The sequence below is a fragment of the Protobothrops mucrosquamatus genome, unplaced genomic scaffold (genome assembly GCF_001527695.2).
Source record: "Protobothrops mucrosquamatus isolate PMUCROS unplaced genomic scaffold, P.Mucros_1.0 scaffold34, whole genome shotgun sequence".
NCBI classification, from domain to species: Eukaryota; Metazoa; Chordata; class Lepidosauria; order Squamata; family Viperidae; genus Protobothrops; species Protobothrops mucrosquamatus.
This window is the reverse complement of record NW_015386418.1, coordinates 216,617-222,791: the sequence shown is the minus strand read 5'-3', so window position 1 is coordinate 222,791 and position 6,175 is coordinate 216,617. Positions and strand designations below refer to the sequence as shown.

At 44.9% G+C, this 6,175-nt stretch overlaps 1 pseudogene; it reads left to right on the top strand.

The window, feature by feature from the left end:
* Window positions 1-1,156: 1,156 nt before the first annotated feature.
* The window catches only part of LOC114922265, a 9,530-nt pseudogene continuing 4,511 nt past the window's right edge, over window positions 1,157-6,175 (top strand).

Sequence of the window (6,175 nt, the reverse complement as noted above, 5' to 3'; positions counted from 1 at the left end):
TTAGAGGAGAAAAGAGCATTTTGGTGTAGTGGTTAAGGATCAGTTAGAAACTATGAGACAATGAGTTCTAGTCCTACTTTTAGACACAAAGCCAGCTGGCTGATCTTGGGCATTTTCTCCTGTTTAGTGAATGTGTAAAAAAGTTAGAAAATTGGTGGGCTTTTGGGCACTACACCCCATGCCTGAATGCAGGAACAATAGATGACCTTGGTTCCCACGGGATGGCAGATTGTTTTGACTAGTGAAGCACCTGGGCAAATCCCCCTCCCTCCATTCCATGTAGCAACTTCAAATGAGGGGAAAAAATGGCTGCAGTCAGGCTCATTTACAAAGTTGACATAGGTAGGTTCACAAAGGAAGATTCATGAAAAGACTTAAGGCCACACTTTGACACAGACTAGCAGAACCTTCTTTTAACTCATTTCTGCAACACTCCTTTCAGCTGGCCTATGGATCCTTTGCCTCTGAAGGGAGAAATGGACTGAAGCCTTCCTTCTTCTGTATGGCCCTCAGTCAAGACCACCAGATTCAAGGCATCATTTACCTGCTAAAGAATTTTGGATGGACCTGGATTGGCCTCTTTGCTCAGGATGGTGACAGTGCAGAACATTTTCTCCATTTCCTGGAGGCTCTGTTCTTTCAGAATGGAATTTGTTCAGCTTTCACCCAAAAAATTCCACAGCAGCAAAAACAAAGTGTGACCAGTTGGATTAAAATCAATGAGCTGCTTGCAAAACTTAATCTCCGTTTTACAGAGAGTAGAGCGAGTACCTTTGTCATTTATGGAGATACTTCAACCATGTTGTATCTGGGCTCCTTACTATTTGATGAATATGATAGATGCAATGAAAAGGCATGTGGAGGAAAGGTGTGGATTATGACAGACCAGATTGATTTATCATTAATGACTAAACAGATTGACTCCATACTTCATGTGTTCCAAGGAGCTCTTTCCTTCATACTTCATTCCAATGAGATTAAGGGGTTCCATACTTTTCTCCACCTCCTCAGACCTGGCCATAGCCCATAGGGCAATATTCTGGAAGATTTTTGGAACCAAGCATTCAAATGTCTCTTTTCAACTTCAGAGCAAGTAGGAAAGAAAAGATGTACTAGGGCAGAGAGCTTAGAGTCTGTCCCTATATCACATTTTGAAATGGCCATGAGTGGGCAGAGCTATAGTATCTACAATGCAGTTCATGCTGTTGCCCGTGCTTTGCAGTCTGCAGGTTCAGCTCGAGCCAATTCTAGGGCAACACCTGGTGGAAAAAGACTTTGTGGTCTTCAGCCTTGGCAGGTAATGTTTCCCCAAACGTAGGTTGTGCTCTACTTTGTCAAATGCCTTAGATTTCAGCAAGGCATATTACAAAGTAGACCACGACCTATGTCTTGGTAAGCTAGAAAAATATGGGATAAACAGCATCACCCCCAGATGGATTTGTAACTGGCTGATAAAGTGTACTCAACAAATAGTCTTTAATGGTACTACATCTACATGGAGCGAAGTAAGCAGTGGAGTACCACAAGGTTCCGTCTTCATAAATGACTTAGATGAGGGAATAGAAGGGGAACTCATCAAATTTGCAGATGACACTAAACTGTCAGGAATAGCTAACACCCCAGAAGTCAAGCTCAGGATCCAAAAAGATCTTGACAAACTTGAACAATAAAATGTAATGTGGAGAAAAGCAAGGTTTTACACTTGGCCTGGAAAAACAAAAGGTACAAGTAAAGATTAGGTGAAACCTGGCTCAAAAACAGTAACTGTGAGAGAGACCTTGGAGTCCTAGTGGACGATTGCTTAAACTTGAGTCAGCCGTGTGTGGCAGCAGCCAAAAAAAGCTAATGCAATCCTTGGTTGTATAACACAGGCATAGAATCAAAACCACATGAAGTATTAGTACCACTTTATAAAGCCTTAGTAAGGCCACACCTGGAATACTGCATCCAGTTTTGGTCCCCAGATTACAAAAAAGATGTTGAGACTTTGGAAAAAGTGCAAAGAATAGAAAACTAAGATGATTAAAAGACTGGAGACTAAAACATGAAGAATGGCTAGTCTAGAGAAAAGAAGGACTAGGGGTACATGATAGCAGTATTCCAACATTTGAGAGGATGCCACAAAGAGGTGGTCAACCTATTTCCTAAAGCACCAGAGGGCAGGATAAGAAACAATGGATGGAAACTAATCAAGGAGAGAAGCAACCTGGAATCAAGGAGAAACTTCCTATCAGTGAGGACAATTAACCAGTGGAACAGCTTGCCTTCAGATGTTGTGGGTGCTCCATCACTGAAGGTTTTTAAGAAGAGACTGGACAGCCACCTATCTGAAATGGTAGGATCTCCTGCTTGAGCAAGGGGCTGGACTAGAAGACCTCCAAGGCCCTTCCAGCTATATTTTGATTCTTTCCACATTAAGCCTTCTATAATACCATTAATACTGTACAACATTGTGTTGTATTACTTAAAAAGATAAGAGAAGACATTCGGCCTATATATCCCTCTGGCTGGTTTGTGTCTTCCTCAATCAGAGGAAGAGTCTTCTACCAGAGGCATGGGAATCTGAGGATTCCACGTGGTGTCTCAGCTGTTCCAAGCATTGCACTCTTCTGCAAGGTAGTGGTGGCAAGCTGGCCCATCCCACTTCTGGACAGAGATCTCTGATGTCATTCCTGGGATCTGTTGGAGCTACTCTCCCAGCTTAGGAATCACAGCCCCAAGCACTCCTACCACCACTGAGACCTGAGTTCTTCAGGTCTGCATTCTGCATTCTCCTTCAGACCCTGGTACTTCTCCAGCTTCTCATATATAGGTAGGTGATCGGCAATGGTTATAAGGGTGAAAAACTTTCAGTGCTGTTTTTTAACTTGAATGATTACTAAATGAATGGGTGTAAGACCAGGATTACCCATAAAATCATTCATTAATGAAAAGAAGGAAAGTGAACCTGGGAGTGGATGGCTGGGGTGGGGGGTGGGGAGAGAGAATCAATGATGAAATGTTCATGGAATTCTATAGTTGGACATTAACTTCTTTCACTTGCTTCTGGGTCACTGCTGGCCCTTACTGTTGGAAAGTTTCCTCTAACATTTAGCTGAAATTCACAACTCCTTCTTCTACATTTTACAGTTATATTCAAGATCCAAGAAAGAGGAAATAACCAGACACAGTGGGCGAATTCTCCATATCTCAAACAAGACAATTTGGATTTCTGTAGGGATGATGGTAGCATTCCTTTGCTAGCAACAGCCCTGAAAGTAAATGATCTCCCTACTTAAGGAAATCTTGTTTTAAAAAATCTTCATTGTCAGCCATCAAAACTAGAATGTTACTAGGTTTGTTGTAGAAATGAGAAATCTGTGTGGAATACCTGGTGGGGACATGTGGCCCCAAGCTCTGCCTTCCTGCTCTTGACTAGGATTTTATCCAAGTATATCCAGTTTATTCATGATTTGCACTGAGTCCTTTGGTGGACATTTCATGCAGTATGTCCCATTTCCCTACTCCTGAAAAAGGTTGCAATAATTCATCAACCCTTCCTTCCTTCCTTCCTTCCTTCCTTCCTTCCTTCCTTCCTTCCTTCCTTCCTTCCTTCCTTCCTTCCTTCCTTCCTTCCTTCCTTTTTTCTTTCTGTATTTCTTTATCTCTATATTATTTCTCTATTTCTCTATTTTCTTTTTCTCCAGCTCCACTTTTTTCTTCAAGGCATTTCCTTCAACAACTCAGCAGGAGAAATTGTGTCCTTCAATGCAGAAGGAGAAGTGGAAGGCCAACTTGACATCACCAACTTGCTCACCTTCCCCAATTATACCTTCCAGAGGATGAAAGTTGGAAAGATCAATTCAAAGGCTGTGGAAGGGAAAAAAATTATCATTAATGAGGATGCAATTGTGTGGCATCGAGCTTCAAACCAGGTGCACAATCTAGGTTCCTTCTTTTATTTTGGGGGCAAGTGAAGCAGGTGTGGAAATTTTAGGAGAATAGAACTAAAATCTGGAAGATTACCATTGCATTATCTATTCCAACCTCCCTGAAGAATGCAGAACTATTTAAACTACCATGAAAAGTGGATGTTCTGCCTATTCTTCCAAACCTCTAAAGATGGAGAGCAGATGTTCTGAAGTTTGAATTCTCCATCACATTCCATGCATAAATGTCATCTTCCAATTTGGAAAACCATTAATTCTATAGCCAATTGTTGAAATCTTAGGGATACTACTGTGATCAAAACGTCTTCCTGGCTACCTAGCTTTTAGCCAATTATTTTATCCTTAGATATTTCTCATAAAAACATAAATAGTTCCCTGATAAGATTGGAGTCCTGGCTATCTATTGTTGTGTCTCACAACAATCAACCATCAAAATCAGCCCATTACTCTCTCAACAGATGGCCTTCAGAGACAGGCTTCCAACAAGTCTAATGGTCTAATGGTTCTTGATCCCCATGACTTCCATGAATTGACCCAACTCTTTTTGAAAACCATCCAAAGTGGTAACCAGCAACACATCTCATGGTAGTGGTTGACACAACCATGATCATAATTTATACAAGCATTTTACACATACAAACACATTCATCCAAAAACATCCACACAAACACAGAAGTAGGCATTCATATGTGATATATATTCAGTCATGTCCAACTCATGGTGATTCAATGGGCCAGGTCTCTCCACCTTTTCTGATCTTGCACTACTTCTTTGAGGGTTTTTTATGCTCTAATTGATGTCAGCTTTGATAGTGTCCAGCCATAATGTTCTTTGGTGGCCTGGTTTCCTTTTACCTCTAACTCTGCCCAACATAATTGGTTACTCTAGTGAATTCCCCCACATGATGGCCGAAATAAGTGAGGTGCAGTTTTATGATTGTACTCAACAATCAAAACAAAAGCACCCTCTTCTATATTCATTATATCCCACATTGTTTGAAGTATATCTCCATTTCCTGAAAATATGGAAAGCCATGGGAAATATTCTGATAATTTTATTTTCTGATAATTGCATCTACTTTGGTTAACATGCTCATCAAGGTCTCATTTAAATCACCAATCCATCTTTAAGACTGGTGACACTTTTTCAAACCTTATTTACAACTAAATGAGAATTATCAAGTCCATGAAAGTTATGGAAAAGTGTCCACCCTCAATCAACCTCTTGCTTTACTGTTCCGGTAATGGCGGACCTACCTGGGGCAGCTCCGTGACGGAGCGAGGTCCACAGCAGAAATGGGGGGCTTCCCGAGGGGCGAGGGCTTTGCCCCGACCCCAATTTGAAGACCTGAACTTGCCGGCAACCTGGGGGTTTACTGTGTGACTCCCCAGCCACTCCCCAGCCACTCAGCCACCCAGTCTCTGACGCCAAAAGGAGGACTCGGTCTGGCGAAGGGACGAAGGGCTTGGCGGAAGATCTGGCCTGGATTCAGCCCGGGATCCGGCCTGGTGGAAGACCCGACCTGGATCTGGTTGTGGCCTCGATGACAGCGGAGGCCACGACGGGCTTGGATCCGGAGGCCGCGGCGGCCTCGGACTCGGCAGGCCTCCAACTGCGGGCGGCGGGCCCGGCGATGGAGGCCGCGGCCCGGCAGCCTGGGCCCGATCCTGGGTCTGGGCCTGGTTTGCGGCCTCGAGGACAGCGGAGGCCGCGACGATTTGGCAGCCTCGGACTCGGCGGGCGGTTTGGCCTGCGGACGGCAGGCCCGGCGGGCCTGGTGTGGGATGGAGGCCGTGGCCCGGTGGCCTGGACCCGGCCCGGGATCCGGTACGGTGGAAGAACTGCTCCGGACCTGGTTTGCGTGCCCGATGACAGCGGAGGCCGCGACGGACCTGGATTCGGAGGCCGTGGCGGCCTCGGACTCGACAGGTGGCTTGGCCTGCGGAAAATTATTTTGCGCGGCCCGGCAGCCTGGACCCGGCCCTGAATCCAGTCCGGCGAAAGAACTGCTCCGGTGGACCCGGTGAGGGTGGAGGCTGTGGGTTTTTTGATCATCAAAGGGACTTGTTTCCCCCCCCCGTGTATTTTCTGTTGTGGGACTTGTGTCTATGTTTAGAGCCTACTCCAGGGTGGAACTGCTGGCCCTGCGCGATTCCCCCCTCGCGCAGGTATGGCCCAGTATAACCTTGAGGGCCATCCTCAATGACGGGGTATGGAGCCCCCAGAGGTGCGTAAAAAAGGGAGAT